A 13,470-nucleotide genomic window follows, 5' to 3' on the forward strand; every position below is an offset into this window, starting at 1 on the left:
TCTTAGCTATTTATTTATTGTGCTTTTCCATCAAAGTATTTTATAGTTAACTTTGATAGGATAATTAGTGTTTACAAATCTTTTTTCAAGTCATGAAATTTCAAGATGATTATCAAAACAGTCGAACATGATTAGCAAACTAAACAAGTACAAACTAACATGTTATAACAATTATAACAAATATTTAAACCACTATAAACTAGGTGTCAATTAAGAAATGATCTTTCATTGGGCTTGTAGGGGTCCAACCCCCGTAATTATTTTAAGAGTTTATGGACATGAGGAATATAGTCAGTATTATTTTATTTTTATTACAAGAATATACAATATTGATATAATGTCTTAGATATATATTCAAACGTTCAATTAGAGGTTAAGTTTCAAACTTTGGCCCTCCATATTTATTGGTCCAAAATCCGCCACTGGTGTCAATCAAATTGTAACATTTAAAAAGATCTAAGAGAGTATACAATTAGTAATTTAGTTTTTTTCATAGGTTTTAATTGTTGATAAAATACGAAATCTATCGTTATTTTGACATATTTCCTCTATTCCAAATTAATGGTAATTTTTAAAAAACGTTATTTTGACATATTTCCTCCATTCCAAATTAATTGACATACTAGATTCTCATTGATAATTTTTGTCAAGAGAAATATAAGAAATTAAACCACATGCTAAACATAATATATTTAGTTTAGAATGGACCTCTTGAATTAAATCAATGCAAACTATATAAATGATATGTCCAATCATCCTCACAAATATAGCCAAAGATGTCATCACAAATCACAAACGTGAGTAGCTATAAACGATTCAATCGTTGAAAATAAAGCATATATGTCCCCGAACAAGCTACCAAAATTTCAACTAAAACCGACCACAAATGACCTTGGAGCGGAGTTTATCTTTGGGATTGCTCCGAGAAAAACGTGAATATAATAATTTTCCCAAAATATATTTTTCTTCACACCATACAATCTTTCGACTAATATCTAGCCGTTGAAAAAAAATATTCGTTTTTGAAATTTAAATTAAGGAAAATTATCATTTTTATAATTTTTTTTTGGCACTATTTTGATCATTTGTATGAAATTTGTACTAAGAATGTTTATGACTCAAATGATTTGGAAGTCCGCAGTGCGAAAAATTTGTCATGCCATGGGCCCTATTTCTGAGATCCATGCATATATTCTTGAATAAATGACCAAAATTTATTTAGGAGTATTAAACTGAAACAAACAATGTAAGGCCTTGTTCACTTCACCGTAAAAAAAAAAAAATCAGTAAAAATTATTTCAATTTAGTAAAAATAATTTCAGTTCAGCAAAAATAAGTAGAAATCAGTAACTTTAAAGAAGAAATATAACAGATTATCAGTAAAAATTATTTCAGTTCAGCAAAAATAATTTCAATTCAATAAAATTAATTTCAATTCAGTAAAAATAATTTAAGTTCAGCATAAATAATTTAAGTTCAGTAAAAATAATTTCAGTTCAACAAAAATAAGGTGAAGTGAACGGGGCCTAAGATTGCACTTTTGCAATCAAACTGTCTACTCAATTTAGTAAAACAACCAACAACTAATAGACAATTAATTGTGTTTACACTCCCTTTTTCCTCCTCTAATCTCAATTCTAATTCTTTTAAAAAAAAAATATCTCAATTCTAAATCCCCAAACAAACATAGAGAACACTAACTATTTCTTTCCTTCCTTGAGTTACTGCCATCTCTCTAACTCTATTTCCTCTAACTTTTCCATAAAACTCCCACCAGATCAGATAAATAAAAATATGGTGAACTAAAAAAGTCCTAACAACCAATTAATCGCGCTTAACAACCAATTAATCGCGCTTACACATCCGTTCTCCCCCCAATACAATTTTTCAACTAATATCTAGCCGTTGAAAATAAATATTCATTTTTGAAATTTAAATTGAGGAAAATTATCATTTTTATATATTTTTTGGCACTATTTTGATCATTTGTATGAAATTTGTACTAAAAATGTGACTCAAATGACTTGAAAGTCCGCAGTGCAAAAAATTGTCATGCCATGGGCCCTATTTCCGAGATCCATGCATATATTCTTGAATAAATGACCAAATTTATTTAGGAGTATTAAACTGAAACAAACAATGTAAGGCCTTGTGCACTTCACCTTTAAAAAAATAATATTCAATAAAAGTAATTTCAATTCACTAAAAATAATTTCAGTTCAGCAAAAATAAGTTCAGTTCAGTAAAAATCAGTAACTTTAAAGAAGAAATATAACAGATTATCAGTAAAAATAATTTCAGTTCAGCAAAAATAATTTCAATTCAGTAAAATTAATTTCAGTTCAGTAAAAATAATTTAAGTTCAGCATAAATAATTTAAGTTCAGTAAAAATAATTTTAGTTCAGCAAAAATAAGGTGAAGTGAACGGGGCCTAAGATTGCACTTTTGCAATCAAACCTGTTTCGGGGTTTTCTGATGTCCTGCGGGAGAGTTACAATTCCGAGACTGGAACCGGACGCCTGTACCTGCAAAATAACGGAGACTCCTGAGAGCTCCGCCTCCAACGGTCAAGTTAGTACCTGATTAAGGAGTAATTAATACGGAAATTAAAGTAATAAGGTCTCTCTAGGTGAGAGTGCTTAGTGTTGGTAATCTGCTTTGTTAGCGAGATCAGCCGGTTATTACTGTGTGTAATTAATGTATTTTTTCTTCGATCCCTCAACTAATGAGGATTAATTAAGTATTTATAGCCTTGAGAAGCGTGCCACTCTCTAGGTTTAAGGTAAACCTAGGGCTGATCGGGCCTCTAGACTGGATTGGGCCTTGATGGCCGGTTTTCCCATTTGGCACGGGTGGACACGTGGCGTGTCTCAATTGGTCCGCAGAGGACGAATCTGTGATTGACACGTGGCAGGCTCCTATTGGCCTACGTGAAGGACACGTGGCGGAACCTGGTTGGTCCACTTGTCAGACGGTGATTGGAGGATAAAAATCCCCTAATCATTTGCCCCTCACAGGTGGCACGTGACTGGTCACGTGTCGCCTGTGACAGGTGTCGCACGATGACAGGCGACGGCCTGCTACAGGTGTCACCTTGCAAACGGCCGAGAGATTTTCCCGCCCAAATTTTGAATTTGTAAGCGACCCTTCGCCTTCTCACTTTGCCTATAAAAGGAAGTGTTGACTTCGGTCATTTTCACATTTGAGAACTTTGCGAGAACATTCGGACCCCTGAACTTGCTCTGACACTTCGGACCTTTTCTGCCTACCGCCTGTTCTGACAAGCCGACTGCACCGGATTTCCAGAACTTCATCAACCGTCACTCGTTCAGGTAACTCAGTTCTCTTACTCTTAATTTTCTTTTTATTTTTTGAAATGGCCCCACGGAAGCACACGACACGACCTAAGTTAGTGATCAGCCGGTCACCGGGGACGGCTGAATCTAGGACTAGGAGTGCCGCCTGCCCTTTTCTGGACCCATCTTTGCCCTTTATACAAAGTCCGACTGTATCTGTGTCTATGCAGAACGTGATGGCCAGAACGAAACAGACTGCTATGATATCAAAATCGGACGGCTCCTCCCAAAGGGTGCTCCTTAGTGAAACATCTGACCAGGCGCCAGATGTAGAATTGAAACGAGGCGACTGCCAAGCCGACAGTTCCGAAAGAGGGGCCAAGGTGGTCCCTTCCCATCTTACCGTTGACTTGTCTAATTTTCCTCCTGCCCCTTCTAAGGGAGAGGAGGCGGGCCCCTCTGGGAGTGGGGAGGAGTCGTCCTCTTCGGACTCATCCTCGATGAGTCCGAGTCCAGCTCTTCTGGCCACAGTTCTCCAGGCTCAGAAGAAAAACATAGCCGCCTACAAGAGGCGAGACTTTCTCACGCAGTTGAGAAGGGGGACAATTGGGCGGAGCCGTCCGCCTCTTACAGAGAGGAAAACGCTCCCTACTACTGCAAGGTACCCCGGGGCCGGATCGCAACCATGCAAGACAACGTGGCGAGCTTTATTGCCAACCACAGAATGGGCCCGAAATTTTTACTGTTCGTGCCGGATCCAGAAGACACTGTCGTCTGGCCGGCTGGTACCAGCTATGATGACGGCTGCTTTGGCTGCTATGTGGCGGCCATCAAAGCTGGACTGCGCTTCCCATTACATCCGGCTGTTCAGCGGATTTTAGATGGGTATGATCTGGGGTTATGGCAGTTAGCCCCCAACTCTTGGGTAAACGTACTCGGCTATGTGGCCGGGTGCGAAATGTACGGGGTGGAGCCAAGCTTTGAGGCTTTCGCCCACATGAACTATCTCAGCCGGACCCCTAAGTCGGGTGGTACCGGCTGGTATCAATTAACAAGCCATAGGGGTTACCTCATGACGAGAGGTAAAGCGAACAAATGGAAGGATTGGCGGAACACCTTCCTTATCATTGAGGGTTCAGACACGGAGCTGAACAAACGCTTTAACAAGTGGAATAGGGATCCGCCTCTTCTCGCAGGCGGCCGCAGCATGCCGCCTGTTCCCCCAAAGGCTAAAAAAGAGATCCTAGACAAAGGACTCTTCAAAGTAGAGACTAGGGTGAACTCTACTTCAGGGGTACGAGAGCAAGTACCCCTAAACTGCGTCCCGAGCTTCAAGTGGCTCTATGATGAGTACTTTTTGGCCGCCTGTGGCCTCAGCAGTCGGTGCTCTAGAGGTAGCCGGCCTGACAAATACTCTGTTTTTTCACGCCTTGTTTACTTGGGATTTTTACTAACTTTACTGTTTATTTCTTGCAGCTGACGCCATGAGTAAAATAACAGCATCCAAGACTGCGGCGACCATGTTGCGGGCCTCGCTCATGAAACAGTCTTATGCCGACTCCCCCAACAAGGGGGCACCCTTGGTAAGCTTCGAAAACTTCCTCTTTTAGTTGTCTTATGCATATACTAACTCTTTTTGTTTTCAGTCTGGCACTCCAAGGGCTTCTTCCTCGCAACAGCCGGACCCCAAGGCCCGGAGGACGACTGTTGCAAGCTCTCCTGGGTCTTCCAGGAAAACTGTGGCGGCTGAGAAGCAGCCGGCCACTTCTTCAAAAACCCCGGCGGGGCCGCCTAGTAGTATGGACCCTTACTTGTAAAAACTCACTCTTGCTTCCTTCTTGACTAGGTCTAACTTATTTTTCCTTTCGCTTAATGCAGCCGGCCCTCAGGGGCTTGACTTGGTTGAGGTAGCCAAGTCCATGGTTAAAGTAGTTCCTCCATCTGAAAGGGAGGCGGTCAGGGGTACCGGCACCCTTGACCTTGATGGGATTTCAGGGATCCTTGCTGAGGTATACTTAGCATATTTTTGAGTTTTTGAGTTCCAGGACGCCTGTTATCTTTTTTGTTTGGAAGCTGACGCCTGTTTTTCTTTGTACTTAGGCCCTGCTCCGAGTCAACAGCCTTCGCAAGCCGATTGATCGGAAAAACAAAGAGGTAAAGGCCGCAAAAGCTATGGCCGCCTCCAGCTGTGATAAGGCAATGTTTCAAATTGCCCAAAATGAAGTACTGACCATTGATCTTCTTTATTATCAGGCGCAGGCTACCGCCGCTGTTCGGGCTCAGTTAGAGGCGGCCCAAAAGAAGGTTGACGAGCTGGAGGCGACCGTCACAAACCTTAAGGCCGAGCTGAAGCCTCTTCGCCAAAAAATGCACTCTTACGAAGCCATGGAGAAATCTTTGGCCAACGTAAAAGAACGCTTGGTGAACCAAGAGAAGAGTCTTACCCAAGAGCTCTCGGAAAAGGCCGAGCAAGAGAAGAAAGAGCTCGTCCGGGAGATGGTGGAAGACTCCGCTCAAATCCAGCGCATGACCTGGGAACGACTGTTCCCCAGTGCCGACTTTGCCTCCTGGGAAAGAACGTACCGCCAGTGTTCGGAAACATATAACCAACAGATCCTGGCGGCTGCTGAAGAAGAGGCATTGGAAGGTGCATTGGAGGAGGAAGAGCCGGTTGTGGCGCTTGTGCCACTTGGGGGTAAGGCATCAAAAGTGGGTGCAGCTAAAGCCGAGTCCAGCAAGAAGAGTGCTGACCAGGCGGCAGCTGCTGATACTGAACTGCCCCCTTCTTAAGCTTTCAAGTATTTTTTCCACGGCCTGCGTGCCGTTTGCTTTGTAATTACCCGGCCAGGGGGCCGGGGTTTTGAATATTTTTATCTTCATTAATGAAATCATTCTTTGCTTGAAATTTGTCTAAGTGTTGAATATTTGATATTGCATTGTACACTATATCGACTGTTTTTCATGGCCGATTGTAGACAGGTACGGATGGTCCGCCTATGCCCCTGGACGACTGGTTGTCTGTTTCCAAGCTGGGCGATCAGTCGGCCATTTATTCAATCGGTCTGACCAAGTAAATAGAGTATTACCTAGTCGCCAAGGAATTAAGTTGGATAACAAGCGGCGGGTACCGGTTGTTTCCCTTTATTGCCAATGTTGGCTTTTAACTCGTAATTTGTTAACCTAGCAAGAGTAGTGGTCGAGAGCCCCTGTTTGTTAAAAACAGGCGGACGACTCATACCTTTTAGGCTCCATACTAAGTTTGAGTGACTATTAAGTTAACATAAGAGTTACTTAGTCTTCGTCACAATCTAGATTGAGTAGTAGAGGTACCAGGCGGCGTAGGCCGGATAGACCCCTTGATTCGCCAATGTTTGTTGGCTATTAACTCAATAGGTTACCTAGTAGGAATAGGGGTTTGAGTGCCCCTGTTTGTTTAAAACAGGCGGACGACTCCAACCTTTTAGGTTCCATACCAAGTTTGAAGGAGTGACTATGAGTTAACGTTGGAGTTACTCAGTCGCCGCCACTTTTGTTTGAGAAGTAGAGGTACCAGGCGGCGTAGGCCGGCTAGACCCCTTGATTCGCCACTGTTTGTTGGCTATTAACTCAATAGGTACCCCCTGCATTTATCCCAAGTAATACAGGCGGTCATCTGACTCAGATGTCAACTGCTATCACTGGTTTGGTTAGTGATAGAGTTATCCTTGTCTCAAAAACGGCTACGTGGTTGCCCTTGGGGACAGTCGTATAGGTGCCGTGTAATTAGTTTATAGAACAATGTTCCACCCAAAAGGGAGCTGCTCTCTGCGACGAATTTCATCCGGAGGGATGCCGTCGGACGCCTGCTATGATGTTGGGACAGGTCGTATTAGTTTTGTAAATTGATCAGGTGGCTTGGCGCCTGGTCTGATCATTCGGCCGGTGGCCTTGGTAAGTTCTTGGTGAACGTAGGTGCTAAGTCAAAGAAGGGTAGCCGCCTGTTAGGCACTGGGTCGGCCAGGCCCTAATCTTTTTAGCAAAGTAGTGAGTAAAATACTCAATGGAGAGTAGCCGACTGTAAAGGTACAGACGGCATGCCCCTCAGAAGAGTGAAAAACTCAATGGAGAGTAGCCGACTGTAAAGGTACAGACGGCATGCCCCTCGTAATACAATTAAATAGTAAGTGCAAACTTTATTAAGTAGCTCTTTACTTTACATCATTCAGAAGAAATATTTTTTGAGGTTATCTACATTCCAAGTTCGAGGCAACGGTTGTCCGTCTGGTGTTTCCAGACGGTAGGTACCGTCCCTGACTTCCTCATAGATTCGGTAGGGTCCTTCCCAGTTGGGAGTTAGTTTGCCAGACTCATTAGCCCTACCAACTGCTTCCATTTTTCTAAGTACAAAGTCCCCCACTTTGAGTGGACGCCTGTGTACTTTTTTGTTGTATGATCTAGTCATTCTCAGGCGATAGATCTCATGGCGCAAGACAGCATTGCCCCTCTTTTCAGGAAGTGAGTCTAATGCCAGGCGCATGGCTTCCCAGTTTGCCTCTTCGTCATATAGCATTACTCGAAGAGTCGGCTCGTAGTGTTCTATTGGAAGAACAGCTTCCGCACCGTAAGTTAGGAGGAATGGAGTTTCTCCAGTCGCCCCTTTTTCAGTCGTCCTAATGGCCCAGAGAACATGTGGTATTTCATCCGCCCATAGGCCGCCTGCTCGTTCAATCTTTTTCTTGAGACCGTCTGAGATGATTTTATTAAAGGCTTCTACCTGGCCGTTTGCTTGTGGACGGCCGACAGATGCAAAGTAGTTTGAAATTCCTTGGTCACCCAACCAGCTTTTGAGAACAGGCGTCTCAAATTGGGGACCATTATCAAAAACCATAGACATGGGAACCCCGAACCGAGTGATGACGTTTTTCCAAATGAATGAAATTACATCTTTCGTCTTGATTCCCTTCACAGCCTCCGCCTCTACCCATTTAGTGAAGTAGTCAACGGCAACAAGTATATACCTTCTGCCGCCTGTAGCAGGCGTATATGGACCCAGAATGTCCATGCCCCACTTAGCAAACGGTAGTGGGCTGTGAATGGTAGTGAGGTCAGTAGCCGGACGGTGAATTAATTTGCCAAACCTTTGGCACTTGTCACATTTTTTCACCATCTCCATTGCATCTGCTTCCAAAGTAGGCCAAAAGTAGCCCTGCCGCCTTGCCCGTTGAGCAAGCGTCCTTCCACCTATATGTGAAGCACAGTAACCAGAATGGAGATTGTCTAGTATCTCTCGTCCCTTTTCAGGAGTAACACACTTTAAGAAGGGTTGTAGGTACCCCCTTTTGTGAAGTTCTCCCTTTATAATTTCAAAATTGGTGGCTCGTCTTTTCAGTGCTGCCGCCTGTTGAGGATCATCCGGCAGTGTACCGTTTGTCAGATATGCCCTAATTGAATCCATCCAGGTTGAGCTTCTGTCTAGGACTCCAATAGGGTTTTCCTCGATGCTTCTCTTCTCCATTACTTCCCAAAAAACAGTTCGAGGAGTATCGGAGGAGGCGGATGATGCTAATTTTGACAGTGCATCTGCCTGGTTGTTTTCTGATCTCGGCACTTGGATCAGATGGAAATCCTCAAGGGAGCCGACTGATTGTCGGACCGCCTGTAAATACTTTATCATGGCCGGATGGGTTGCTCCGTATTCGCCATTGTACTGACTCACTATCAATTGTGAATCAGAACAGGCGTCTATTTTTCTTGCCCCTGCCGCCTTGCACATGCGGATCCCGGCTAGTAAAGCTTCATATTCTGCCTCATTGTTTGAAGCCTGAAAACTGAAGCGTAGAGCATATTCGTACCTGTCGCCCTCTGGCGACTGACATACGACGCCTGCTCCACAACCATTTGAAGTAGAGCTTCCGTCCACATATACCTTCCAGACTTGGTCTGGAACTTGAGAGTCAGGAGGACGAGTCATCTCTACAATAAAGTCAGCAAAGGCTTGCCCCTTCACTGCTTTTCTAGGCTCGAAAGTAACTTCGAGGCTCTGTATTTCTATGGCCCATTTGATCATTCGTCCTGACGACTCCATGATGGTAAGGGGCCGTTTGATTGGTTGGTCGGTATACACGACGACTGCATGTGCCAAAAAGTAGGGCTTTAATTTTTTAACAGCCATGAAGAGTGCAAGACCAAATTTCTCCACTAGGGGATACCTCAACTCGGCATTTTTCAGTACGTGACTGACAAAGTAGACCGGGAGCTGACAGCCGTCCCTTTCAGCAAGGAGCACAGCGCTTAACGCATGATCAGAGACAGCCAGGTACATGTAGAGATCTTCTTTGGGCAAAGGGCTGACCAGCCTCGGCAAGGAATGCAAGTGAACCTTTAATTTCTGGAAGGCGGCCTCAGCATCCGGCCCCCATTCAAACCTTGCCTTTTTCTTAATTGCCTGGAAAAAGTATAGGCATTTGTCGCCTGATCGGCTTAGGAATCTCCCCAAGGCCGCCAGACAACCTGTTAACTTCTGAACCTCTCGGACGGTACGAGGCGACTGCATGTCAATGACCGCCTGTACCTTCTCAGGGTTCGCCTCTATTCCTCTCTGATTGATAAGGAATCCGAGAAATTTCCCAGACTCAACTCCAAATACACATTTCTTGGGATTGAGCATGACACGGTGCCGCCTGAGTGTGGCGAAAGTTTCTCGGAGGTCCGTCAGATGATCTTTCTGAAGTTTAGTCTTGACAATCATATCATCAATATATGCCTCGACGTTTCTCCCAATTTGATCAAAGAACACTGTGTTTATCATTCGTTGGAAGGTAGCCGGGGCATTCTTAAGACCAAACGGCATGACCGTGTAACAGTATAACCCCTGATCAGTGACGAAGGCCGTCTTCTCCTGATCTTTCTTCCATAAGGGAATTTGATGGAAACCAGAATAGGCGTCCATGAAGCTCATCAAGGCATGGCCGGCTGTTGAGTCGACCAGGTTATCAATTTTAGGCAGAGGGTAACTGTCTTTGGGGCACGCCTTGTTTAAGTCTGTGTAGTCTACACACATTCGCCAGGTGCCATTCGGCTTTTTAACAAGCACCACATTTGCAACCCAGTCTGGGAAGTAACATTGCCGAATGAACCCTGCATCAAGTAATTTTTTAACTTCGGCGGCTGCCGCCTGACTTCTTTCTTCGCCATGGTTCCGCTTCTTTTGCCGTACCGGCTTCTTTTTCGGATCCACAGCAAGTTTATGTACCGCCAGATCAGGACTAATGCCTGGCATTTCATGGACTTCAAATGCAAAGATGTCCTTGTATTCTTTCAACAGGTTGTGAAGGTCGTCACCAAGGTTTCTCAGAGCAGTCGTCCCAACTTTGACTGTTCGGTCAGGACGTGAGTCGTCTAATATCAGGTCCGCATGCTCACCAGCCGGCTGAGGGCGGAACTCATCCGGCCGCTCCTCTGCCAATGATTGCTATTTTCTTGCTTTTCTTGCGGACTCTGTCTGGGACGCCTTTCTCTTTTTGTCGCCTGTTTCTTGAACAGGCGCACTCTCCTTGACATTGTCAAGGTCTGTTTTTCCTCCACTTGACCCAGTGGCCATAACAGTGGGCTTGACATCCGAGAGATAGCACTCTCGGGCCATCCTCTGATCTCCCCTTAGGGAGCCGACTGTTCCATTATCCCTCTCAAACTTAAGCAGCATAAGAGACGGGATTATAACAGCCTTGGAATTATTCAGGGTTGGTCGCCCCAGAATCATGTTGTAGGCCGAGAGTTCCTCTACTACTAGGAACCGGACTACCATGTGTCGTCCTTCCCCTTTTTCGCCCAGGCGAATGGGTAAATCTACTCGTCCCAGTGGGTGGACGACTCCTCCTCCAAACCCTATTAAAGGGTGGGAGGCCGGATGTATGCAGTCCGTCTGATATTTCAGTTTTGACAGACATTTGCTGCTGATGAGATCTGAGGAGCTCCCGGTATCTATGAGGATTCGGCCAACTCTCTGGTTGGCCACTTTACATTCAATAACGAGAGGGTCGTCATGCGGCCCCCTTACCCCTCCTAGATCCTCTTCAGTGATAACAATCTCAGGAAAAGTATATTGGGACAGCCGTTCTTGGTGAACGGAATTTACATCTAACCGCCTTATATTATCTTTGTTGCCCCTAATAGTGGGGCCGCCTCCTGAGAAGCCGCCTGCAATGGTGTAGACGACTGCATCATCAGTGTCGGAACTGTCGGCCTGTTGATTCTTTTTGGCCGACTGCTTTTTTGAGGAGGTGTTCCCCGTAGGTTTCTTGACATAAGTGTCAAGATCACCCTGCTCAGCCAAGCGGTCTAGGTACCGCATGAGACTGATGCAGTCATTGGTGTGATGACCAACGTCATCATGATAAGCACAGATTTTGTCTTGGTTCCGGTTGCTTACAGAACCCTTCATGGGGAGCGGCTTCTCAATTGAGAACCGTCCCTTCATTTCTTTTAGGATAGACTGGTTATCCTTGTTAAACACATACTTTGGGGAGTATGGTTTGAATTCTTTTTTCTTTTTCTGAGCCGGCTGTTTAGAGGAATCAGCCGCCCAGACCTCTTTTCTTTTCTCATCTTTGTTGGACGACTGTTTCTGTCGTCCCTCTCTTTTGTCGAACCTCTTTCCGTCCGACTGTTTTATCGTACACAGATCAGTCGCCTGTATATAGGCTTCTGCTTCAATCAAGGCCTCTTGAAGAGTCGCCACCCTTTTTCGAACTAAATCAAATTTGAAGGTAGACCCGTCTTTGAGACCTCTAAAAAAGTCAGTATAAGCTACCTCATCCGGTAGCCCTTGAATCTGTATTCTCATCAGGTTGAATCGCCTGATGTAAGAACGAAGCCCCTCCTTCTCGCCCTGCTGAATTGTTCCCAAATCAAGGGCCGTTTTCTTCGCAGGGATGTTCATAGCGAAGTTGGAGGCAAATAAGTAAGCAAGCGTCCTGAAGTTGTTTACACAACCAGTCGGCAGGTTGCCGAACCATTGCTGTGCAATTCCCTTGAGAGTCGCTGGGAAACACTTGCACCAAGTGGGATCATCCAACCCTTGAAGGTACATCAGGTTGGTGAATGCCATCAGATGGTCTTCTGGGTTAGTAGTGCCGTCATAGGCGCCTACTAGAACATTTTTTACTTTGGCCGGCTGAGCGGCTTCAGTAATTTCCTTGGAGAAGGCCGACGGCTGTTCACCAAGTCTAAGCAGCCGTAGCTGCCAGTCCATAGGTTGGACGTTTTTTGCTGCAGGTCCACCAAATGGAGGTGGCTGCATAAAATACTGTTGTTGCGGCACAAATGGTAAGTTTGGTACCGCCTGGGCACTATGAAAGCCGGACTGACGGGAGGTGCCGCCTGACTGACTCTCATGGTACGACTGAGTATGCCTCATCGAGGCATTTCGCAAACTGTCTTGAAAATTTGAAGTAGAAGCCGACTCTGATAATCGGTCACTCTTCTTCTGCTCTAGCAGGAGCCGAGCATCTGTGAACGTTTGCTTTGACCCGTCCGCCTGAATATGACGAACCGGTTTCCTATTTCCCGTAGGATAACGGAACTTTGTGAAATCAAGAGCAGGTGTCTCCCGCTTTTTGGATTTAGGATGAGGAGTCGCCTCTCGCCCTTGAACTGGCTTCCTCTTCAGTGAAGTGGAAGGTTTCTTGGCCGACTGCTCTTTGACTGAAGCAGGCGGTTTTTTGTTGATCAACTCTTGAATCTCTCCCTTGAAGTCCCTCATGAAGGTCATGAGTTCGTTCCTTGTGATGGGAGCAGACCCATCAGTCGGCTGTTGCCGAGCAAGCGGTGCGCCTGCTGGCTCGCTTCCTGTTTGAAGATGCTCCCGTTCCCTCCTTTCGGTATGACGGGTACGTCGGGCCCTTAGGGTCCCGTCTGGAGCTGTATGAGTTTCAACTTCAAATTCACTTTCGGTATCATGGTCTGACTGAACTTGAGGGTCGTCTAGGGGACGCCTCTCTTCTGGAGTCGGTACAGAATTGGATGCCATCTCTGAAGTACTCTCCCCACAGACGGCGCCAAATGTTTCGGGGTTTTCTGATGTCCTGCGGGAGAGTTACAATTCCGAGACTGGAACCGGACGCCTGTACCTGCAAAATAACGGAGACTCCTGAGAGCTCCGCCTCCAACGGTCAAGTTAGTACCTGATTAAGGAGT

This window comes from Chenopodium quinoa, unplaced genomic scaffold (genome assembly GCF_001683475.1).
Source record: "Chenopodium quinoa cultivar QQ74 unplaced genomic scaffold, ASM168347v1, whole genome shotgun sequence".
Taxonomy (NCBI): domain Eukaryota; kingdom Viridiplantae; phylum Streptophyta; class Magnoliopsida; order Caryophyllales; family Amaranthaceae; genus Chenopodium; species Chenopodium quinoa.